The sequence below is a fragment of the Mercenaria mercenaria genome, chromosome 3 (genome assembly GCF_021730395.1).
Source record: "Mercenaria mercenaria strain notata chromosome 3, MADL_Memer_1, whole genome shotgun sequence".
Taxonomy (NCBI): Eukaryota; Metazoa; Mollusca; class Bivalvia; order Venerida; family Veneridae; genus Mercenaria; species Mercenaria mercenaria.
Genome location: NC_069363.1, coordinates 87,330,101 through 87,357,396, shown reverse-complemented (window position 1 = coordinate 87,357,396; position 27,296 = coordinate 87,330,101). Strand labels below are relative to the sequence as shown.

General features: G+C 35.3%; 1 long non-coding RNA gene across 1 annotated transcript in view; it reads right to left on the bottom strand.

Moving 5' to 3' along the window:
• Positions 1-860: 860 nt before the first annotated feature.
• The window catches only part of LOC128555765 (uncharacterized), a 33,761-nt gene continuing 7,325 nt past the window's right edge, over positions 861-27,296 (bottom strand). Inside the window, exon 3 of the long non-coding RNA XR_008370341.1 lies at positions 861-4,174. This is a non-coding gene — a long non-coding RNA (uncharacterized LOC128555765). The remainder of the gene's footprint in view (positions 4,175-27,296) is intronic.

The window sequence follows — 27,296 nt, the reverse complement described above, 5'->3', positions numbered from 1 at the left end:
CCTCTCCTGCAGAAATTCGCAACAGTACCTATAAATAAGGTAAACACTTTATTAAATAAACAAAGGAGAAGAAAGTAAAGTGAAGTAAAGAAATTCAGAAACATAAACCCTTTTAATTACATGATTTTTTTTCCTTGAATTATCGGATTATTAGTGTGAGATATATCTTGTATTTTGACAGTGAAAAATATCAAATGTAAAAAAAAAACAAAAAAAAAAAACAAAAAAAAACAACAAAACAAAAAAAAAACCTTAAAGAAGTTCTAATGGTCGGCCCATCATCAATTGGTTTCACAAAGCTAACTTATACATGTTCTAAATAATTATGATTTGAAACATAGATAACAGCCGTGCAGTCTGATCTAAATCCGGAAGTTTTTTATACAACTCTGATGCGCCAGTGACTTCAGTAAGTGGACAAGATAATGTATAAGCTGCTAGGCCGCTAGACTGCCAGGCTGCTAGACTGCTAGGCTACTATATCATCTCGGTAGCAAATTGTCAGAGTGTTAGGATCTAAAATGGATTGATAACTTGATAAACGTTTATGCTGCATTAAAATCGGATATGATTACTCATTTAAGGACAGGCTGACTTGTGCAAAGCTTTGCGAAACAAATAACAGCCAGGCAGTCTGATGTTAAACCATACCCTGTTAAATTTCTATAATAAACTTGTCCATCTTTCAATTTACTGTAAAAAGAGGTGCATACCAAAAAGATATTGACTGAATAGCGAATAGTGCAGATCATGATCAGACTGCATAGATGTGTAGGCTTATCATGATCTGCATTGGTCGCAAAGACAGAATCAATCGTGTCCAGCATGATAAGGGTTACTGCACGAGTTTGCCTATACATCTCTCTGAAGCGGCAGTGACTTCAACAAGATAATATGTAGGCTGCTAGGCCGATAGGCTACTAGGCTGCTCGTTTTTTCGGTTGCAAAATTGCTAGATGGTTGGATCTAAAATGGATTGAAGTCTTGGTGTGAACGATTACTCATTTAAAAATAATGTTAAAGATGCTAGGCCGCTAGGCTACTAGGATGTTAACTTCACGTTGCTAGGCCGCTGGGCTGCTAGACCGTCAACTTCACGCTGCTAGGCTGCTAACTTATTTCCTGTAACATCATTTCGTGTTATGTTCTTATTTTGTAGCTACGACATTTATGTACATTTTTTCCTACCACTATGCATTTATCAGGCCAATATCTGCCTGCCGTGTAAAGTTGAGGTTTATTCAGTCAATGCAGGTTTATACCGTCAATGCGACTGACGAACTACTTCTTCAAGTATATGTGCTATAGGCAATGTAAACTGGGCTAAGAGTTCAAAGCTCAAATATTTAATTATTTTATGAGGACAGCCACGGTGAAAAAAAATTAAAATTGGTTCACTCTATCCTAGTAAACCTAATGATGGTTTTTAAAGTTTGAGTGAATCGTCCTTGACTTTGTTTATTTGGCGTTCACTCATTTTTTAGTTAGAAATTTACACAAATAACCAGATTTAAGCAGTCGTTTATTGTAATTATTGGATCTAAACCATTCATGGTGGAAGGAATTTCATTATCTCACATTGCCTTGTACGAAAATGAAGTAAATTTAAGACTGCGGGCATTTGAATTCATCTCAAGCGTGGTTTTCGGCTGTATTTTATCCGAGTGAAAACCATTCTGCTTGTTTCGTACGCGGATGCCCTGTTAGCACCGATGATTTATAATCCACAGAAATTCAGAAGGCAATGAAATAATGTTTTATTGTAAGGAATCTTGTGTAACTGGATCAAGCAGACAAGGGGGTTGAAGGGCGTAGGAATTCACAAGTGAGTGAAAATCTGGATTATTTTTGTATAGAAAAAAGACATTTTGAAAGTAAATATATGTTATAGTATTACAGAGATGTTATTGACTGCAGGATAAATAGAATATTAGGTTACTGTCTTTCTTAACTTAAGTTTATCCACCTCGTCTCCGAAGGCTTGCCGAGGGGGATAAACCTTTCTCCAACTCGGTGGATAAACTTAAGTTAAGAAAGACAGTAACCTAATATTCTCTATATATTGTAATTATAATAATATGTCTGCAGCACTGGACTTGAAAAATATAAAACCCGACTAAAATTTGATTTTCCCAGTGATTTTTGTATGTATTGATCAGGTAAAGGTCACTTCCTTGAGGGTCAAAATTTATTCATCACTCATTTGTTTTAAAGTTTGTGCCTAGCACTTACTAATACTATTTTTTATTACACCAAACTTTTTTTCGCATTTTTCAAAGTTTTTTTAAAGATACCCACCCCAACAACCATTAACACCCAAAAATATTAGTTTAGGGTAAGATGTTTTATTTGTGAAGGCAGTTCCGTCGGTGAAATAGATTAAACTCGAATTCCTGAATAATTAATAAATATTAAAAATATTTTTGTCTCCGATTTTTTTTTTTTTTTTTTTTTTGCAGGAAATCAAATTTGATCCATTGAGTGAGATCATGTTTAAGTATTTGTGAGGGCCATCTGTGTCATGGGAGGTAATACATGGAGGTACGGTATTGTAATAATGACACTAGGTTAGGTTTTGACCGTTTTTTCGAGTCTCTCAATCCCGGGTACCTACCCATACCTTATATGGATATGTTGGTAGATATTTAAGCTACAAAAAAGTTTTATTTGCAGTTATTTACGTAAAATAAATATTTCATAAGCACAAGTCTTATTTAACGGCTAATATTTTAAGCAAAAATTGCAAAGTTTAGCAAATTTTTCCGACGGCGTGTAGAAAATTGTTTTCATACTCGTTTTTTTTTTTGACAATATTTTGTCGGGATTCAATGGGACTCTAACAGGGTTCCTTAGTTTCCCTTTGTCAACGGTGTAGCAGAAATTTTCACCAACGGTGCTATAGTAAGAAATAATCCCTATCACCGGGCGACAATGCGAGGTTTTACTTTACAAATTCTCGCAATAATGTATATTTGATTTCAATTTCATGATGCGAGGTTTAAGAAAGACAAGCGAAAATTTAGACGATAATAATCGCGCTTTTAACCTCGCGAGGATTGTTAAATCTCGCATGTATATAATGTTTTCGGACAAGGCGAGAATGCGTTAATTATCGCGTTGTAGCGTGTTGGCGAGGCGAGAATTTAAGTGGCACGAAGAGGATTCCGTATTCAACTCATGTATGTTCTTCACTCTTAACACAATGAATGTATTAAATTATAGTTTAAACTAATGTATATTTTTTTAGCATTTTCTTGCATCCAATACGTTAATTCATTTCTGTATCACGTTTGCGATGCTGTAGCTTAAAGACAGATATACAGTTTTCTCTGTTGCTTTTTAAGATTAGTCTACATCGTTGTCTATCAAAGCACAACCTGCGTATCATATCTATATCATATGTCCAGTCAACAACAATTGTTCCAAGAACTTGTTTACCGGTATAATCAACCTGATGTACGCTTCCTTCTATGTCTAATACAAGTACAGTACCGTCCCCAACAACACATACATCTCGTTTTGGATGCCCTATGACAGTCTTCAAAGTAAACAGATGGTTTCCTTTGTTATCTATTGTTATAAGTGGTGTATTACCAGTTGTAATATACATTCGTTCACCGTCATCACTGATAGCAATACGGAGGAAAATCGAAAATGTATTTTTTAGGTTGTAAAGAAGATGCTTCCCCTGAGAGTGTATGGTATAGGTATATATATCGCGTCATCATCTCCGACATAGAGTGTATCACCATGACAAGCCAGAGCGTAACAGTAGTGGTCAAGCTGTACATCATTCTCAACCTTCATCTTACCCGATACATTAACATACTGAATTCTACCAATCGTAAAACAGACAACAGCTTTACCGTCACCTATATAACTCACGTCACTCAAACTACAGAGCTCGTTCGAAAAATGACAGTGACTGACGACCTTGTACGAACTGTCAATTTTCTTCAGTTTACCGTTATAGGCATCAAGAAGGAGAACGTTACCATCAGGAAGCATATGGATACTGCGTATCTCACAATCATATTCATCATTGTCGTCTCTGTTAATCAAACGATTCTTTATCTGTACATTATAGTCTCCTATCTTACGTTTAACGGCAAGTGTTCGATTCTGTTTCCCGTAAGACCTTTCTGATACTACTTGCTTTAATCCAACACAGGATCTGGAAGTATTATAAACAATAAGGTAATGTAAAATACTATATACTCATTTGTCTAATATAAACAATAGTCCTTCACATATTAGTATACATATACACATTAATAATGAAATTTGTTTTAAATACGAATCATAAATATTAGAAAAATATCTGAAAACTCTTTATACATGTACAGATGTGTAACTGTTATTTCATATATCAAAACGTATTAGTATTGAAGAGTATATTTGCTCCAGTTATATAGTACTGTTTAGTTAAAGTCAATAAGTGATACATTTAATAATAAACTACACATTGCTGTTATCATTTTTATTTCATATAAATGTATGTCTTCTTTTCTATGTACATGTACTGGTTCTTGAAATCGTGATGAATGATATATTTCTAGTTTAGATAGCGTAAACATTCTATACAGCTTTAACGGAAATTAAAAACTTCACATATATTGATTATTATAAATATCTTAAGATATTATATTAAATTTTCCAGTCCTCGGAGGGTGATATATGACTCTAGACCGAGGCGAAATCTCGCGGATGAACATTTATTATACCAAAAACATATAATAGGGTTATTTTAACAGTAGCTTGATCTGGGATGCAGTATTCGGTTCAAGTGGATTTTGCCAGATCAGATCTCACGAGGCGTGCAAGCGCCGAGTGTGATCCGACCTTGCAAAATCCACGAGAGCCGAATACAAAGTCCCAGATCTAGCTACTGTTATAATGACCCTTTTATTATATACCTTTACAATTGTGATTCTTGCTTTGTTCTTGAACGAAATCTTCAATGTTTATCGATATTAAATGGAACATAGTGAAGTTTTTATGTGCGCTTTTTATAGAAATATGTCGGGTAATGCATATTAATGAAAATAGTCCGGCAGCATACAATACGGAAGGTACAATAGGGAATTCAAAAGGTACAATACGGAATATTTGTCTGTCTGTTCATATTTAATTGTGAAATACAAGCAGACTTTTTATAGAATTTATATAGGTATATAATAAATAGAAATATTACCTGACTGTATTTTCATATTGAATTTATTGAACAAGTTGAATAAAATAATAAAATGTGAGGCTCTGCCAAGCACTTTAAAAAATTTGTTAAACGAGTTTAATAACTTCAATGTGGAATGACATAACATTATTATTATTTTATCACAAGTTATTTTATCCTTCTTTTTATTATAGACAAAGTCAATTCGACCAAGGTCTCTTATGTTCCTACTGAAACGTGAAAACCTTTCTTTCTTAACCTATTATATTAGACAAAGTTAATCCGACCTATTCTCAGAATGACATCAATTTCGAAGTTTTATTACACTAGTATAGTACCAAAATTATATAATGGGTTTTATTTCACTCCCATAAAGTCAAAAATGTGATAAAATAAGTACAAAGCTTATGACGTCATAAGATTGACAGGACAGTGTGACGTCACCTAAGTGCATGTTATTTTAGACAAGGCTTTTCCCTAGCGCGTGCTCGGAGAAAAATATATTCTACCCCCCCCCCCCCCCCCCCCCCCCCTAGGTCTAAACAATGACTTCATGAAATCAACAAAATGAGTTAAATGGTGTAGTACTATAATAATAAGAATTAAAGAACTATTAACACTTACAGAATATCAAAATACATACTTTAAGTTTTAATGACCATACTTTGAATCTTTGGTGAATCGCGTCCGCTTTATACCAATAACAATTAGCGCCTTCAGGAACAACTTTGGTGAATCGCGTCTGCTTTATACCAATAACAATAAGCGCCTTCAGGAACAACTTTGGTGAATCGCGTCCGCTTTATACCAATAACAATAAGCGCCTTCAGGAACAACTTTGGTGAATCGCGTCTGCTTTATACCAATAACAATAAGCGCCTTCAGGAACAACTTTGGTGAATCGCGTCCGCTTTATACCAATAACAATAAGCGCCTTCAGGAACAACTTTGGTGAATCGCGCCCGCTTTATACCAATAACAATAAGCGCCTTCAGGAACAACTTTGGTGAATCGCGCCCGCTTTATACCAATAACAATAAGCGCCTTCAGGAACAACTTTGGTGAATCGCGTCCGCTTTATACCAATAACAATAAGCGCCTGAACAACTTTGGTCGTTGCAGTCTCTCACCCAATGCGAAATTATCTTATTATACCTCACTTTTGTATACAATGGTAAAATCCCATTACCCGAAGAAAAGAGATATTTTGACTATCAGAAACAACCTTTTGACACGCGACCAAGCGAAAGTGACTGTCAGGTCATGTGACCGCGCTAATATTTTGAATGTCATATAATGGCATATAAATGCTTCAATTTTTAGCCAAATAATTGCCTCCCTTGTACACAATGTCAAATAATAATGACGTCACTATTCAATATGTACACAGGCGATTACAGCACTAAAGATAAAACTGTTGAATTAAATTAAACAAAATCGTATCTAAAAGGTTTTTTTATGTGCTTAATTTTGTTCGGTATAATAAAATGAATATCATATGACAGCGTGACTGTGTGACTTGATATTCTCAACCCTCGAAACAGAATGCTTTCGCCTCGAGTGGCATTCTGCCCTCGGGTTGACAATATCAATGTCACACACCCTGCCTTATGATATTTATATAATATCACATGCGCATAGAACCAAGACAGCGATTTAGCGCATGACATATTAAATCCCTGACTGATATAAAGTATTAAACAAATTACATCAATAGGGAATTTGCATTGAGCATTTTTTTGTGAGGTATAATATTACATATCAATCTTTGCAAATTTCAATACTTGTACATTTCCGTTTGGAATAAATGTTATATTTCAAATATTTCAAACATTTTACTGATTTTACATCGGCACATGCTTAATGATGAAATGGCAATCTAGTTATGCGAAACATTTTTGACACGTTAAATACACGTTAAATACTTTACTCTCGGCGATTAACAATACAAATAATGAACTATGTACCGATTTCAAACAAGACTTTTTAGTTACACTTATACTAAGAAACCAAAACAAAAGAGCTAATGTATTTCACAAAAAGCTTGGTGAGTATAGGGAAAGATAGGAAAGTAAAATTGAGCAGCGTGTCAAAAAACTGACCATTACCCTAAACGAAAAGATGTCCTTGTCTTACTATGATATTTTAATAGTTATAAAGGTTTTTGACAGGATATACTGTGGGCATATAGCCTAAATGTGACACATATAACCCGAGGCGATAGTCGATGGTTATATGGATCTAAGCAGGCTATGTGCCCACCGTATATCCCGTCAGAAACCTTTATAACGAATTTATAATACTACAATTTGCGTATTTAGTCTCAATAGCAACGATTTTCCTTAGTTTGACAAATATTACTATTTTTTTTCAATTCCCAACTTGGTGCCTCAGTCCGCACCTTTTTTTCGTGCGTTTCCGTAATCGACGCGGAAACATACGAAGATAACGGTGGGTTTGCATTGTTCAGAAGAAATGGATTTATAAATGGAATAATAAATGTTTTAAGGAAATTTACAGCTAGTTTCCCAGTTTCTCGAGTAAGAACTTGGACTGTAGTAAAGGATAACTGAAGTAAAACTTGCATATTCGTTGAATCTTATATCTCCGCTGTTCAGCCTCGGGTCACGTGTACTTTTACAGTGTTTTAGCCTGAACATGGAAGTAAAGTGGATATGTCATGATTTGCATATAACGTGGAAATCTAGGAAAAATCAATGTTAGATGTTAGGTTATCTAAGTGGATGTTATTCAACTTGCTGTGGCTGCATTGAACTTGAAGTCATTTCAGAAACAGAATCCAGGAATCACAAGAAAAATGTAAGTATTTCAGAATATGGCATTATGTTTTGAAATATTCCTATAGTAGATTGGTTCAATAGCTATTCACAGTTAATATTTAAATGAGTACACCCGAAAATAAACTTAGCTATTCATAGCTAACACACAAATATAAACTTAGCTAAACTTAGCTAACCATAGCTAATATTTAAATGATAACGCCCAAGTATAAATAAAGAACAATGTGCCTAGCTGTTCGTTACTCCAAGTTAAGCCTGTGTTCTAGCGGTTCAGTAACCGGACACAAAGCCTGACCTATATGGGTCTTCTAGCCGTCCGATAACAAATTTATTGATGACTGTTAAAATATTTTAGTATAATTAAAATTATTTTAGATAATAATGTGAAACCGGCATCTAACCAATATTTGTGTAACAAATGGTGCTACTCATAAATTTCTGTCATTGATTAAAAGCGTACCGTTTGTGCTGTTGTTGTGATAATGTTATGTCGAGAAAATTTGACAAATACAAGGTTCAAAATTATGTAAAGGTTGATGCCAATCCCTCTCAAATTAAATTAATTCTATAGAATATCTATGCACTTCAGTTGCATTTAAAAGTAATTTTGGAAATAAATATTTTGCGTGGTGTTTGAAATAATTTTTTTTTTATATTTAATTGCAGGTAGGCCTATGTATAGTCAATGATGATGATATCTTCAGGTCAATCACTGCCAAAGAATAATCTATTCACAGAAATATGGTACCTTTAACACATATGGAGCGGAACATTTTTGCCAAGACGCTACATAAACTCTGACACCGAGAATATGGCACCTTGTCTTCGGTATGGCTGCAGCCGGTCAGATTTTGGATTTGATAAATGTATTTCATGAAGTCACTAACAGGACAGTAGCTTGTCAAAATAACTATGTCATGTGACATAAGCCTTGCTAAGTCATTGCTAACACTTGTCGACAAATATAATTATTGCTTTGACTTTATAATTGGATTTTTGTCGAAAAATATGCATAATTTCTGCAGCAGAGCCTAACCTCGTGCAATATTATTCTGAGATAGAACAAATTCATATTTCTGGATGCAAAGCTTTTTCAATATTTACAACGCCCTATTCTTTTCCATTGAAAATTATGACGTGCATTTCGTATTAACAGCAAATTTAAAGGCGCAAAAGTTATACGCCTTCGCTGCATAGTGATAACCGACCGTCCGCATATAGTCCAGGAAGAGCGTTTCTTATATGACGTCACAGTTGTTCCGTCTGGTAAACAGAATGGCTGGGAAGCTGATTTTAACGTTAAATACAACAAAATGTGCAATTAATAATATTATCTTGTTTAAAAATGGAAAGGAAATATAATATAAATATAAGAAATGTATTAATTTTTTCGGTGTTCATGACATGCGAAATGAACGACAGAATAGGACCAGCAAATTAAACCTGAATCGCTAGCGCGATTCATAGATACACATAGATCTACTTTTAGAATTTTTCTGGCAGATGAAATGAATAGGTTCTTTAACCAAAGAAAAGTTGAACATTTTAATGTTAAAAGATGGAAACAGTGATGGTACAAATGACGTCACGTACCCGAGCAGTAAAACCTGCTTAAGCGGTCACCTCTAATTAGCAGCCAACCTGTCTTAAGCAGCCTGTGTCTCATTTCCCAAAATGGTCATTTATTCTATAAATTACCTGCATTAAGCAGCCACCTGCTGTAAACAGCCACATTTTCCCACTCTCTTGGCTGGCTGCTTAAGAGAGGATTTACAGTATGGAAAAATGTTGATGTATGTAATTCACTCGTGCCACTTGGAATAGTATATATATGAGTATGTAATTCTGGTGTTGATATTTTCAAGCTTCAGTTTCATTTGTCGGTTTGTAATTTCTTTACTTTTCAAATAAAACACACCATTCTTAAATTCTTGAGTTGAGGCATTAAGTTAATGATGTATCTTAACCGTTATCGTGATGGACACGATTTATTCTGCCACTGCGCCGAGTGTAGATCTGATCATGATTTGAACTGTTCGCTATTCAATCAGTAAATTTTTGGAATGCACCCCTCTTAACAGTTAATGGTACTGTCCAAATTTGAAGATGGACAAGTTCATTATAGAAATTTAGCATGGTAAGGTTTAAAACAATGGCACCGTTGTAAATGATAATGAAGATTATTGTTGTTTGAACTTACTGTAAATTAATCATTACTTTTAATTGTTGATTTATTAGAAATTTGCAACATTTACGCCGAGCACTGTAACTACGCCTCGCGGCAAGTGCTGGTTTGACCACTCTTCTGTTGAATTAATTTTGTATTGTAAATTCGTTTTTAAAGAAAATTCCTGTTTACAAATTTTTTGCTGTTATTTTAATTTATATTTTTTTTAGTTGTTGTCAATGTTTCTTTACCCCACTGAAATTTGCTTACTGTATAGAAATTATTTATTACCATTAAATTTATGAAGTGATACCATTCAATTACTGGAATGTGTAATGAGGGTAACTCATTTTGTTTATTTAATTAGTTTATGCAGACTAAGCAGACTTATCTGCAGTGACCAGTCGTTTAGTATCCGTTGTACACAAGCCTAAGTGCTTGTTTAAATCAACTGGTAAATATTGCCATTATTGGCAATAAAATATGGCTCGTACTGCTTTGTTACAACCCGTTTTGTAATATAGTTGCAAATTGTAACAATTATAACAAAACGGGTTGGAGTGCTTATTACAATTTGAAATGGACACCACAACCCGTTTTGTAATAAAGTTGCAAAATGTAATAATTTTCTCAGAGTGTGTGTAAACGTATTTGTGTCATAGTTCTAAGGTTCACTATGTGAATAAAATTGAATGAGGTGAAGATGTCAGGTGGCGTACTTTTAGCATGTAATTTTACGCATTAATTGTAATTAAAAAGGTTATTTGTGAGAGTTACATCAAGGAAGTTTCTACAAAATGGTTAAGAGTGCTTATTACACAGTAAAATGAACATAACATCCCGTTTTGCAATAAAGTTGCAAAATATGATAAATTTCTGAGTTAGTTGCAAAGCATTTGTGTCATATTTCTTAGGCTCACTTTATGAATAATGTGAAGGAGATGAAGATCTTTCGATAATATGGCCAACCGAGTCTGCAATTTTCACTGTTTGCCTTGTTCTCGGTGCTTTCGAGGGATCTACTTTCCAGATTTTATTCTTTACATGCCAGATAGGCAATTAGTTAGAAATTGAAATTGTTTCTTAACTAAATCAGTGCAATTGAAATAATTATTACAAAACGGGTTAGAAGGTTTATTACATTGTTAAATGGACATCACAACCCGTTTTGTAATAAAGTTGCAAAATTTAATAAATTTTAGAGTTAGTTGAAACGCATTTGTGTCATAGTTCTAAATGTTCATTAAAAGGTTCACTATGTGAATAAAATTGAAGGATGTGAAGATGCCATGTGTCATACTTATGACAATATGGCATTTACTATTTACATAAAAGTAAAAACAAATCAAGTACTTACAAAATCAATGTGGTTACTCAAATTGAAATAATTATTACAAAACGTGTTTGAAAACTTATTACAATGTGAAATGGACATCACAACCCGTCTTGTAATACAGTTTCAAAATGTTATAAATTTCTGAGTTAGTTAAAACGCATTTGTGTCATAGTTTTAAGGTTCACTATGTGAATAAAAGTGAAGGATGTGAAGATGTAATTTGTCATACTAATGACAATTTGTCATTTACTATTTGCATTAAAGTAAAAAAAAACAAGTACTTAAAAAATCAATGTGGATACTCAATTTGTAATAATTATTACAAAATATGTTAGAAAGCTTATTACAATGTGAAATGGACATCGCAATCCATTTTGTAATAAAGTTGCAAAATGTAATAGATTTCTGAGTTAGTTGAAACGCATTTGTGTCATAGTTCTGAGGTTCACTATGTGAATAAAAGTGAAGGATGTGGAGATGTAATTGTGTCATACTTATGACAATTTGGCATTTACTATTCACATAAAAGTAAAAACTACAAGTACCTACAAAATCAAAGTGGATACTCAAATTGTAATAATTATTACTAAACGTGTTACAGTGCTTATAACAATGTGAAATGTACAATATAACCCGTTTTGTAATAAAATTGCAAAATGTAATAAAATGTAATAAGATGTAATAAATATCTGAGCTAGTAGAAACGTATTTGTGTCATAGTTCTAAGGTTCGCTATGTGAATTAAAGTGAAGGATGTGAAGATGTAATGTGTCATATACTTATGACAATTTGGCATCTACTATTTACATAAAAGTAAAACAATACAAGTGCTTACAAAATCAATGTGGATACTCAATTGTAATAAGTATTACAAAACGGGTTAGAAAGCTTATTACAATTTGAAATGGACATCACAATCCGTTTTGTAATACAGTTGCAAAATGTAATAAATTTCTGAGATAGATGAAGCGCATAAGTGTCATAGTTCTGAGGTTCACTATGTGAATAAAGTGAAGGATGTGAAGATGTAATGTGTCATACTTATGACAATTTGGCATTAACTATTTACATAACAGTAAAAAAAAACTAGTACCTACCACATTAATGTGGGTTCTTAAATTGTAACGATTATTACAAAACGTGTTAGAAAGCTTTTTACCATTTGAAATGGACATCGCAACCCGTTTTGTAATAAAGTTGCAAACTTTAAAGTAATAAATTCCTGAGATAGATTTAACGCATTTATGTCATGGTTCTAAGGTTCACTGTGTGAATAAAAGTGAAGGATGTGAAGATATAACGTGTCATACTTATGACAGTTTGGCATTTAATATTTACATGAAAGTGAAAAGAAAACAAGTACTTACAAAATCAATAAAGATAGTTACTCAAATTGTAATAATTATTATAAAACGTGTTACAAAGCTTATTACAATATGAAATGGACATCACAACCCGTTTTGTAATTAAGTTGTAAAATGTAATAAATTTCTGAGTTAGTTGAAACGCATTTGTGTCATATTTCTAAGGCTCATGATATGAGTAAAGTGAAAGAGATTAAGATCTTTTGACAATATGGCTTTTACCTATCATATATAAGAAAAGAAGGCAAGTAGTTAGAAATTAAAATTGGATATTCATAAAATCAGTGAAATTGAAATCATTATTACAAAACGGGTTAGAAAGCTTATTACATTGTTAAATGCAGATCACAACCCGTTCTGTAATAAAGATGCAAGATGTGCTAAATTTCTGAGTTTATTAAAAGGCATTTTTGTCATAGTTCTGAGGTTCACTATATGAATAAAAGTGAAGGAGGTGAAGATGTAATGAGTCATACTTCTGACAATTTGGCATTTAATATTTATATAAAAGAAAATTAGTAGTTACAAACTCAATGTTGATATTCATATTGTAATGATTATTACAAAACGAGTTACAGTGCTTATTACAATGTGAAATGAACATTGCAACCCGTTTTGTAATAAAGTTGCAAAATGTTATAAAATTTCTCGGCGTGTGTTAGGGCGTTTGTGCAAGGTGTCTAAGGTTCTCCACGTGAATGATATTGACTGAGGCGAAAATATCACGTGGCGTACTGCAAACATAATTTTTACTTATTACTTGTAACTAAAGATAATGGTAAGCATATCAACGTGAGCTGTCATAACATCATTAAATTAATAGAAGGAAAATCATCAGGAAATAAAAGTGAACTTTTATTAATTCAACGAAATTTTCATTACATAACTGGTTAGAGTTCTAATCACAATGTGAAATTTTCATTTGTGGAAAACTTTTAAGGGCCATTATATGGATAAAATAGAACGAGTTGAAGATGTAAGGCGGCGTTCTTTCAACATATAATTTTTACTCTTTATTTGTAACTTAAAAGGCAACTGATTGGTTTGTAGTACTAATTACAACGTGAAAAGTCTTATTTGTTTTATAAAATTGCGAAATCTGTCTGATTTGTAAGTGTGTAATTATCATTTTTGTCATTTTATTTTGTTGGATATGTCATATGGCGACTTTCCAGCTTTGACGGTGGAGGAAGACCCAGGTGCCCCTCCGTGCACTATTTCATCACGAGCGGGCACCTGGGTAGAACCACGGACATTCCGTAAGCCAACTGTATGGCTTTCTCACATGAAGAATTCAACGCCGCCCCGAGTAAGGCTCGAACCGACATCGGTGAGGGGCAAGTGATTTGAAGTCAGCGACCTTAACCACTCGGCCACGGAGGCAGGAATTTCACAATTGAAAGCTTAGAGTGCGACGATGACATGGACCTACTTTTGACCATTTTTAGCTCATCTGATTTTTTGAAAAAAAATGATGAGTTATTGTCATCTCTTGAGCGGTTGTCGGCGTCGGCGTCGGCGTCGGCGTCGGCGTCGGCGTCGGCGTCGGCGTCTGCGTCGGCGTTGCCTGGTTAAGTTTTATGTTTAGGTCAGCTTTTCTCCTAAACTATCAAAGCTATTGCTTTGAAAGTTGGAATACTTGTTCACCATCATAAGCTGACCCTGTATAGCAAGAAACATAACTCCATCTTGCTTTTTGCAAGATTTATGGCCCCTTTTGTACTTAGAAAATATCAGATTTCTTGGTTAAGTTTTATGTTTAGGTCAACTTTTCTCCCAAACTGTCAAAGCTATTGCTTTGAAACTTGGAATACTTGTTCACCATCATAAGCTGACCCTGTACAGCAAGAAACATGACTCCATCTTGCTTTTTGCAAGATTTATTGCCCCTTTTGGACTTAGAAAATCAGTTTTCTTGGTTAAGTTTTATGTTTAGGTCAGCTTTTATCCTAAACTATCAAAGCTATTGCTTTAAAACTTGCAACACTTGTTCACCATCTTTAAGTTGACCCTGTACAGCAAGAAACATACTCCCATCCGCTTTTTGCAAGATTTATGGCCCCTTTTGGACTTAGAAAATATCAGATTTTTTTCTTGGTTAAGTTTTATGTTTAGGCAACTTTTCTTTAAACTCAAGCATTGCTTTAACTTGCACACTGTTCCCATCATAAGCGACCCTGTACAGCAAGCAGCGTAACTCCATCCTGATTTTTGCAATAATTATTGCCCCTTTGGACTAGAAAATCATTTTCTTGGTTGAGTATTTGTTTAGAAGTCAACTTTTCTCATAAACTATAAAAGCTATTGCTTTAAAACTTGGCAACAGTTTTTCCCATCATAATGGACACTGTACATCAAGAAACATAACTCTATCCTGCTTTTTGCAAGAATGATGGCCGTTTTTAGACTTAGAAAATCATGGGTAGGACAATATTTCTATTACACAAAAAAAATCAGATGAGCGTCAGCACCCGCAAGGCGGTGCTCTTGTTTTTATTCGTTGTATGAAATTAAAAGGAGGAAAATTGTTATGAAATAAAAGTGAACTTTCATTAAATCAACAACATTTTAATGATTATTACAAAGCAAGGTTCTTACAATACGGAGTTCAGTGTAGTTCTTATCATAATTTGAAAATAACATCGCAACCCGTTTAGTAATAAAATAAAAAAATGTGGAAAACCACAGATCGCCCTACACGACATCAATGAATATGTTGCAGACACGGTTACGGTTGTGAAAGTGCAAGGTACCGTTCACTGACGACCTCTAGGGCCGGGTTAAGCAGAACTCAAAAGTTAAAAAGAACTAGAATTTTTAATTCAGAGGCATCCGCAGATGTATTCATACGGCGGTACACATGGATGCTTCAGTGATACACCGAGTTCAATTCATGTTAAGTTGCAAAATGTAATAAAATTTCCGAGTGTGTGCATTTCTGTAATATTTCGAAAGTTCACCATGTGAATAAAGTGAAGGAGGAGAAAATGTTACGAGCCTTAGAATTGAAAATATGGCTTCTATTTATAATGTTTAAAATTAAAGGAAGTAAGTAGTTAGAAAATGAAAGTGAACACCCGGGAAACGAGTTTCACCTTTGCTTATGTATGAGGAATTTTGAAAGCACCCGTAGTCAGATTTGACCGCTCCACACTACACCAATGAATCACCAAAATGAATCTGGCGTAGGTAGAAAAAACTTTGCTGAAATACGACAGAACGCAACGTCTGTTATGAGCTTGTCAGAAAATGTTTTGAAATTAATTGTACATTATAAATTATATACATGGGTCATCATGCTTTGAGAAGTCAAAGAATTCCATTCTAAGTATTTTTTTTATTTCCAGCAGAAAAGGTGGCCGATAACTAATCATCATTTGACGCTACATCATATTTATGTTTTACAAAATGAACTAAATAGCAATAAAACTTATAAATATAGATCGAGTCCTTCTGGTGAACATAATTTGGTAACTGATCAAAACACTTAATTAAGCTTTTTTAAGCTCTTGTACTAATACAAAAAAGTTCCAAGTTACTGTAAGTGTAGAAATATTTGCGGGCTTCCAATTTTCGCGATATTCGCGGTGATCGGCAGTCCGCGAATTCATGATTACCGCGATTATTTCTATAGATATTTCTACTTATAAGTCATATTTTCGCGCAAATGTGAACCATCCCAATCTAGTCAGTAAAGGTACATGTATATAATCAATATAAACAACTTGTTAGTTATTGTAATGTATTAAGTTATTGAAAAAAAAAATGTTGTTTCGTGCTATGTTTTACTAAAACACTTGCAAACATGCACAAATAAAAAGTGTCAAACACGGCATCCAAAATCATCAAACAAATCTTGGCAAACACGATGATTAAATGATCATTAGATGACTTTCTATCAGCTGTGAAAACATTCGCCATTCAGATATAATTTCTATTCTTGATTTAATCGTTTTTTATAAACTTTCCAGGTATTTTTGTTTGCATATTATTTTGACAATGCTCGACAGATGTTGACTATAATCAATACCCCTTTGATTGTTTGTATATATGAGTTGATTGAAAAACAACCAAGTCTATGAACTATCAGTTACGGCTTATGTACCTATGACTGATCCGTCGTTGTCCCTAATCGTCCGTGTTTTAAAACTCTTGTAGTGGATATTTTGCTGTGCGCGAATTTATGATTTTAAGCATATGTCTCCGCGAAATCAAATTTGCGCGAATATATCTACGATTGCAAAAATGGACCGTTCCGCGAAAATTTGTCTCCGCGAATTCATATACATTTACAGTATTAACTTGTCTAACTACAATAAAGACCAATGCAAAATGATAGGCTGACTTATTTTATCAAATTTTTCCATTTTTATCAAGTTTTACTAAATTTTAACAAATAGTAAATAATATAAACTTTAATCTAAATAAAACCAATAGATATGGCCTCAAAAATTACCTTGTAAATGACACAGTTAGAACATTACAAAATAAACATTAAAGGTTTGGCCAGCATTCTTTTATGTATGTGTTACGGACATATAGTGGCATACTGCGCACGGTCTGGGTATATGAAAGAGGCAGTCACAGGACGATGTACGTACAAAACCAGACAAAACCAGGAGATGAAATAAAGTACAACGAATAGGTGATATTTTAGTTCAACAAGCACCACGAAATTTAGGCGTTACGTGCACAAAAAACGCGCGTAATACATTCATTATTTAATATTATCACCTGAAACTTTCAGCACCGCTAGAAAATAAACATAGCTTGAATTCTACAGCAATTTTGATAAAACAATAGCAGACTCTTAAGAACAAATATATAGAAATAACCAGCATTTTTTTTTTATAAAATTAAATGTAAAATTTTATACAGCGCAATCGTATATAGCAGTTTCGTTTTTACCGTTAATAAATGTAAAACACTAAGGACATAAAATTCAGATTTTCGGCCAGAAGATAGTATCAAACAGAATAGAAAATCTTTAATAACTGAAAACGTCAGTTTTTTAAAGACAGATTAGTGTTGTCAAACAAATTTCTAGCTGCACTGACTTATCGAAGGAAGCGTGTAAAGTTTATTCATATAAATTGCATGTCGTAGCCTATTTAAACAAGTTTTGAATAATTTTTTGTTCTTAATTTTATTATGTTGTTTTTGGTAACACAAAGTAGAGTATAGACAGTCCATGGCCGTGGCATTCCCTTGGATGTAGGTGCGTAAGTCAGGAAGGGAAACGCAGATCTAGATCTAGGTGAAGATGTAAAATAATGGCAAAAATCGAGGGCCTTCAAAACTAACGTAGACGTTTTCTCTAGCTTTTATATACTTTAATAAAGCAATACAAAAATATATCATATTAATTTGCTAACGTTCTACCAACTGCACTGCAAATTTGACTTGATTATGACCATGCATTCAGGAGTTATACCTCCTCGAAAACAGTCACTTACATGGACCCGGCTCACGGCAATATATTTCAACGACGTTAACGACGTCGTGCCTTCATTGTGATGCTTTCATTAAAGTTTTGCATTAATTATTGCAAATTTATTTCATAAATTTTCATGAGCAATACGTAAGTCATAAAAAAGTTGTTTGGTTAGAATATTAAAACTGTATGAACACTAATGACTTGCATCTCGGACAGGGTACCCAACATGAGTACTCGGTCTTTATCTACGGCGTCATACATTGGCGTTAACGTCCATTCGCGTTTTTCCTTTTCTCCCTCCATCTTCGCTGTCTTTAAGAAATTCTGGACTATTTGGGGGACCGTTTGTACCACTTGAAGTTAAAGACACAGATGATGAACATTTTTGTGGCTTTCTACTTTATTAGTTTATGAATTTCAGTTGCTGTTCACCATATGTTCTCCATAACTAAGCAATTGTCTTATTATCTATGCGAGTCGATGACGACATTACATGCGCTATAAACAGTAATACTCACTTAGTTTAAACGTTGTTTTCTTCCGCCTTCCACGTCAGAATGACTCCACACTCTAGATGCATGTCGCCCTGACGTGTTGCTGCACTTTGGCGTATTTTTGGGCAAATAGTTTACTATTTGTGCGAACATTAGCGATCGAATTTCAAATCACGACAGTTTCAAAACGCGACTGCGCCGGTTATGCGTAGCTATGGTAATAAAACGTTCGACGTGCTGCACCTATCAGCAAAAATGTTACAAAAAATGTATGACTAAATTACAGAAAGATTCCGAATTACAACGATATATTTCACATTATTATTTACACAATATGCAACATTTGACAGCAAAAACTACGTTATTTTTGAACAGCCCTCGTATGTGGATTCACGGGCGTACTGGGGTATAGGTAGATACGCGCCTGATTAGTCTGCGTTTATGGACATTTATCCATCATGTACCTTTTGGAACATAGTGGGGTTAAAGAGAGGTTAGGTAAGCACCATTAACTAGTTTAAGCTCACCAGTAGTGTCTTTACCACTGACCGTTTCAAGGCGATGCACCACTGTGTTCCTTTATTTGTTATACCCCGCCGAAAGCGGCTCAGAAATATAGTTCTGGTGTTGTCCGTCCGTTCGGCTTTCCATCCAGAGCTATATCTCATAAGTGGTTTAGAATATTTAAATAAAACTTCGTATATACATGCTCACCATTGTAAGAAACTGCGGTGCGTCAAGTTTCAGTTAACTCTTCTGAAATACCATAGTAAAGGTCCTTAGTAGTTATGCTGACTATAAAAGATTTTTTTATAAATATGACAATTTCTGCTTTATAACTTGTGAGTTCTAGAACTATGAAACTTAAACTGAGGTTAGATCACCATAATGTGGTAATGCACACATAATTTTGCCAGTATATCTTTAATAGCTTCCGAGTTATTGTCTTTTAATTGTTTAGAATTCCAAATAATTAATTGCACAAAACAAACATACGAATTGGAAGAACATAAGCAAACTTTTTCCCCACGAACATTTATTACCAACATGTGAAATTCTCATCCCCTCCTCACTGGTTACACCCCCTCCCACACCAACTCCCAGCCCACAAAAAAAACATTTTTTTCTGTTTATAAACCTTCCTAGAATATGTATAAGCATCGTGCGTGTGTGCGTGTGTGCGTGCGCGCGCGCACGAGTGGGATGAAAGTGTCAAATCCGCCTGATGCGAGTATTGTTTTGGGGAGGCAGCGTTTTTGGAACGTGGCATTCTCTGTTGGCTATTTATTCTTGTTTTGTAACTGTTTTACACTTAAAAAGATATTTGTAGGTTAGATCTTTCGTGGTCACATTTCCGCAAAAATATATTCCCCGCCCGCTAAAAATAACACCATTTTGTCCATTTGTCATATTGTATTAAAATGAAAAACATGTGAGCTTTTGCACAAGGTACACTGATAAAAAACTGGAAACTAGAAGATGCTTTTGTACAAAAGCGCATGTCTTCCCCAAATCCAAAGTCGTATAGGCAAGAAGTCAATAGGGGTCAGGAGCGAAAGTCAAAGAGACACTGATGGTTGGCTGCATAGGGATCATCTACTTGGCATGTCCAGTCATCCCGCTAAGTTTCAACACTCTTAGCCCAGTGGTTCTCAAGTCACTGTTCAGGCTCCTGTGACCTTGACCTTTGATCAAGTCACCCCAAAATAAATTTGGGTCATCTACTCTGCATGTTCAATCATCCTATTAAGTTTCAACATTCTAGGTCAAGTGGTTCGCAAGTTATTTTCCGGAAATGATTTTACATGACCAGGCCCATGTGACTTTGAACTATAATAGACTGATCCAGAAATCAATAGGGGTCATCTACTCTGCATGTTCAATCATCCTATGAAGTTTCAACATTCTGGGTCAGGTGATTCTCAAGTTATTTATCGGAAATATTTTTTCCATGTTCAGGCTCCTGTGACCTTGGCCTTTAACAGAGTGACCCCAAAATCGATAGGGGTCATCTACTCTGCATGTTCTATCATCCTATAAAGTTTCAATATTCTGGATAAAGAGATTCTCAAGTTTTTTGATCGGAAAATGGTTATCATGTTCAGGCCCCTGTAACCTTAAACCTTTTAAATGGGTGACCCCAAATTTTCCTCTGCATGACCAATCATCCTGTGATGTTTCAACATTTGGGTCGAGTGGTTCTTAAGTTACTGCCGGAAACGTTTTTTCCATGTCCGGGCCCCCTGTGACCTTGACCTTTAATGAGTGCCCCAAAATAATTGGGGTCATTTACTCTGCATGTCCAATTATCCTATGAAGTTTCAACATTCTGGGTCAAGAGGTTTTCTAGTTATTGATCGGAAACTGTTTTTCATTTTCAGGCCCCTGTGACCTTGACCTTTAACAGAGTGACCCCAAAATCGATAGGAATCATCTACTCTGCATGACCAATCACAATGTACAAGATATGCTGTGGACAATAACAAATCGCTTATGGCAATAAAAAAGCAGAGCTTTCACAGTGCTCAACAAAAAGTAGTCTGCCCTATACACCTAAGATTTTGATTGTGTATCTTGTAATTAAAAACTAAATAACATTAATCTGTTTCATCAACCTATGGACAGTCAAAGTAGAGGTTATACATGTTTATAATAGAACCGAAGGCTACATTTTTCTGGCACTTGTGCTCATAACACACATCATTATTCTTCCATAAAATTTTCTCGATTATACATTCTGTTATTATTCAGTATCAGTCCTTTGGCAAATAAAAATTCACACTGCCGGTTCTCGAAATTTTTCTTGATTTGCAGTAATGGCCACTAGAATGACACACTAGTAAGGAGCATATTTTGCACTATATGAAATAGATCAAATGAGCTGTTACCAAAATTTTCACCTGAGGCGTATGAACAAAAGTAATTTATTATTTGATGCAAAGAGGTATTCATGTGTTGATGTTTAGGTTTTGTAATAAGCTTTCTAACACGTATTTTAATAATTATTACAATTTGAGTATCCTCATTAATTTTGTAAGTACTTGTTGGGGTTTTTTTTACTTTTATGTAAATACTTAATGCCAAATTGTCATTAGTATGACACATTACATCTTTACATCCTTCACTTTTATTCACATAGGGAAAGTTCACATGGAAGCTATAGGGTAGAGTAGAGACCGACTCTATACTCGATAACCCACTTGAACGGTATAAGTAAGTACACCAATAGTACTTTCCCTGTTGAAGAGCTGAACTCTGCAAACACCACGGCGAGGTAGGGCTTACTGGTTTCCTTGCTTTTCATCACAGCGCTCAGTGTGCCGGGGGAAAACAGTTTTAGATTTCCTGGGACCAATTTTTGATTGGTCGGCTACTTTACTGGTGGGAGCAAGTATCATTTACACAACAGCCTACACTTCTCTAGAGCTCCGAGTGAACCTTAGAACTATGACACAAATGCGTTTCAACTAACTCAGAAATTTATTACATTTTGCAGCTGGGTTACAAACGGGTTTGATGTCCAATTCATTTTTAAAAACTTTAAACCGTTTTGTAATCATTATTACAATTTAGTATCCCAATTTTTTAAGTACGGTTTGTTATTTTTTTAAATAAAATCCCAAATTGCATAAGAAATACCCTTTACATCTCAATCCTTCAACTTGATAACAAAGTGAACCTAAAACCTATGACACAAATGCGTTTCAACTAACCCAGAAATTTATTACATTTTGCAACTTTATTACAAAACGGATTGTGATGTCCATTTCACAGTGCAATAATCTTTCGAACCCGTTTTGTATAATTATTTCAAATTCACTGTTTTGTGAAGATACATTTCTTTTTCTAACTACTTGCCTATATGGCAGGTAAAATTAAAATCTGGAAAGTAGATACCTCGAATGCACCGAAAACAAGGCAAACAGTGAAAATTGGAGACTCGGTGGGCCATATTATCAAAAGATCTTCATCTCCTTCACATTACTCATAAAGTGAGCCTTAGAAATATGACATAAATGCTTTAAACTAACTTAGAAATTTATTACATTTTGCAACTTTATTACAAAACGGGATGCTGTATTCATTTTCACTTTGTAATAAGCACTCTTAACCATTTTGTAGAAACTTCCTTGATGTATCTCTCACAAATAACATTTTTAATTACAATTTCATGTTAAAAGTACGCCACCTGACATCTTCACCTCATTCAATTTTATTCCTATAGTGAAACTTAGGACTATGACACAAATAAGTTTACACACGCTCTGAGAAATTTATTACATTTTGTAACTTTATTAAGTGTGTGAAGTTGGCGAGAGTTATACATTCGACATTGAACATTGGATAAGAGAACGACGTTGGACATTTAAAGCGTGAAGTTGGCGAGAAGTTAAACATTCGACATTGGACATTCGATTTCAGAATGACACTGGACATTCGAACCCAGAACGACATTGAACATTCGATCCCAGAACGACATTGGACATTCGATACCAGAACTACATTGGGCATTCGAATCCAAAACGACATTGAACATTCGATTTCAGAACGACATTGGACATCTGAACCTAAAACGACATTGGACATTCGATTTCAGTACGACTTTGGACATTTGAATCTAAAACGACATTGAACATTCGATTTCAGAACGAAATTGAACATTCGAACTAGGAACGACATTGGACATGCGAACCTAAAACGACATTGGACATTCGAACCAAAAACGACATTGGACATTTGAATCTAAAACGACATTGAACATTCGATTTCAGAACGACATTGGACATTTTAACTATGACCGACATTAGACATTCGAATCTAGATCGACGTTGTACATTCGATCCCAGAACAACATTGGACATTTGAATATAAAACGATATTAGACATTCCATTTCAGAACGACATTGGACATTCGAACCTAGAACGACATTCGATATTCGAACTCAGAACGACATTGGACATTCGAATCCAAAACGACATTGAACGTTCGATTTCAGAGCGACATTGGACATCTTAATCTAAAACGACATTGGACATTCGATTTCAGAACGACATTGGACATTTGAATCTAAATCGACATTTAACATTCGATTTCAGAACGACATTGGACATTCGAACTATGAAAGACATTGGACATTCGAACCCAGTACGACATTAGACATTCGAACCCAAAACGTTATTGGACATTTGAATCTAAAACGACATTGAACATTCGATTTTAGAACGACATTGGACATCTGAATCTAAAACGACATTGGACATTCGATTTCAGTACGACTTTGGACATTTGAATCTAAAACGACATTGAACATTCGATTTCAGAACGAAATTGAACATTCGAACTAGGAACGACATTGGACATGCGAACCTAAAACGACATTGGACATTCGAACCAAAAACGACATTGGACATTTGAATCTAAAACGACATTGAACATTCGATTTCAGAACGACATTGGACATTTGAACTATGACCGACATTAGACATTCGAATCTAGATGGACGTTGTACATTCGATCCTAGAACAACATTGGACATTTGAATATAAAACGATATTAGACATTCCATTTCAGAACGACATTGGACATTCGAACCTAGAACGACATTCGATATTCGAACTCAGAACGACATTGGACATTCGAATCCAAAACGACATTGAACGTTCTATTTCAGAGGGGACATTGGACATCTAATCTAAAACGACATTGGACATTCGATTTCAGAACGACATTGGACATTTGAATCAAAAACGACTTTTAAACCCTTCGATTTCGGGAAGGGCCATTGGACATTCGAACTATGAAAGAAAATTGGACAGTCGAACCTAAAAAAGGGACATTGGACATTCGAACCCAGTACGACATTAGACATTCTAACCCAAAACGTTATTGAACATTCGATTTTAGAAAGACATTTGACATGCGAACCTAGATCGACATTGGACATTCGATCCCAGAACGACATTAGACATTTGAATCTAAAACGACATTGGACATTCGATTTCAGAACGACATTGGACATTCAAACCTAGAACGACATTGGACATTCGAATCCAGAACAACACTGGACATTCAAATCCAAAACGACATTGGATATTCGGTATCAGAACGACATTGCACATTTGAACCCAGAACGACATTGTACATTCGAGCCCAGAACGCACTGGACATTTGAATCCAAAACGACATTGGACATTCGATTTCAGAACGACATTGGACATTCGAGCCTAGACCGACTTTGGACATTCGAACCCAGAACGACATTGGACATTCGAACCTAGATCGACGTTGGACATTCGATCCCAGAACGACATTTGACATTTGAATCTAAAACGACATTGGACATTCGATTTCAGAACGACTTGGATATTCGAACCTAGAACGACATTGGATATTCGAACCTAGAACGACATTGGACATTCGAATCTAAAACGACATTGGACATTCGAACCTAGAACGACATTGGACATTTGATCCTAGAACGACACTGGACATTCGAACCCAGAGCGACATTGGACATTCGAATCCAAAACAACATTGGACATTCGATACCAGAACGACAATGGACATTCGAACCCAAAACGACATTGGACATTTGAATCTAAAACGACACTGGACATTCGATTTCAGATCGACATTGGACATTAGAACCTAGAACGACCTTGGACATTTGAACACACACATTGGACATTTGAATCTAAAACGACATTGGACATTCGATTTCAGAACGACATTGGTCATTCGAACCTAGAACGACATTGTACATTCGAACCCAAAAGGACATTGGACATTCGAATCCAAAAGGACATTGAACATCCGATACCAGAACGACATTGGACATTCGAACCCAATACTGTATTGGATATTCGAACATAGAACGACATTGGACATTTGAATCCAAAACGACAATGGACATTCGATATCAGAACGACATTGGACTTCCGATTTCAGAACGACATTGGACATTTGAACCTAGAACGACATTGGACTTTCAAACCCAAAACGACATTGGACATTCGAATCCAGAAGACATTAGACACACGAACCCAGAACGACATTGGACATTCGAATCCAAAACAACATTAGTAGTCTCCGTTGGCACCGATTCCTGAAAGTCTGTGAGTGCTCCTGAGAGTGTCGCAGACCGTTTAAAATGATTTAAGAAGAAACAGGAACTACTTGGTTAGTGTTGTCTCTCTTGGCACCAGTTCTTGAAATTCTGCGAGTCCTCCTGAATGTGTCGATGACCGTTCTGAATGATTGAAAAGAAACATGGACTATTGTGACGATGTTTTCTCCCTTGGCCCCGATTCTGAAAGTTTGCAGTCCTCCTAAAAGTGTCGTAGACCATTCTAAATGATTGAAAAAGAAACATGGCTATTTTTGACGATGTTTCTCCCTTGGCACCGTTTCCTGAAGTCGGGAGAGTCCTCCGGGAAGTGTCACAGACGTTTTAATGGATTGAATTGATAATAGGCTTGGGACGGTGTTTTCTCCCTTGGCATCTATTCCTAAAAGTCTGCGAGTGTTAATGAATAAAAAAGAAACAAGAACTATCATTTCAACCCATTAAGAACGGTCTGTGACATTGTCAGGAGGACTCGCAGACTTTCAAGAACCGGTACCAAGAGAGATAACACTAACCAAGTAGTTTTTGTTTCTTTTTAAATCATTAAAAACGGTCTGCGACACTTTCAGGAACACTCGCAGACTTTCAGGAATAGATGCCAAGAGAGAAAACACCGTCCCATTAGCCTCTGTATCAATTCAACCCATTAAAAAACGGTCTGTGACACATTCAGGAGGACCCCTCGACTTTCAAGAAAAAGGTGCCAAGGGAGGAAAACATCGTCACAGTAGTCCATGTTTTTTCTCAATCATTTAGAATGGTTTACGCACTCTTTCAGGGAGAACTCGCAGACTTTCAGGAAACGATGCCAAGGGGAGAAAGCATCGTCACAATAGTCCATGGGTTTTTTTTTCAATCATTTAGAATGGTTGCGACACTTTCAGGAGCACTCGCAAACTTTCAGGAAACGGTGCCAAGGTAGAAAACACCGACCCAGCAAAACCCTGTGTCCTGTCAAACCATTCAGAATTTGGGCTTCGACACATTCAGGAGGACTCGCAGACTTTCAAGAACTGGGCCAGGAAAGATAACACTAACCAAGTAGTTTTCCCGTTTCTATTTAAAAATTTAAAACGGTCTGCGGCATTTCAGGAGCACTCACAGACTTTCGGAATCGGTGCCAACGGAGACTACTAATGTCGTTTTGGATTCAAATGTCCAATGTCGTTCTGGGGGGTTGTGTGTCCCAATGTCGCTCATGATTCGAATGTCTAAGTCGTTTTGGGTTTGAAAGTCCAATGACGTTCTAGGTTCTAATGTCCCCAAAGTCGTTCTGAAATCGAATGTCCAATGTCGTTTTAAATTCAAATGTCCAATGTCGTTCTGGGGTTTTGAATGTCCCAAAATCGTTCTGGTATCGAATGTCAATGTTGTTTTGGATTCGAACGGGCCAATGT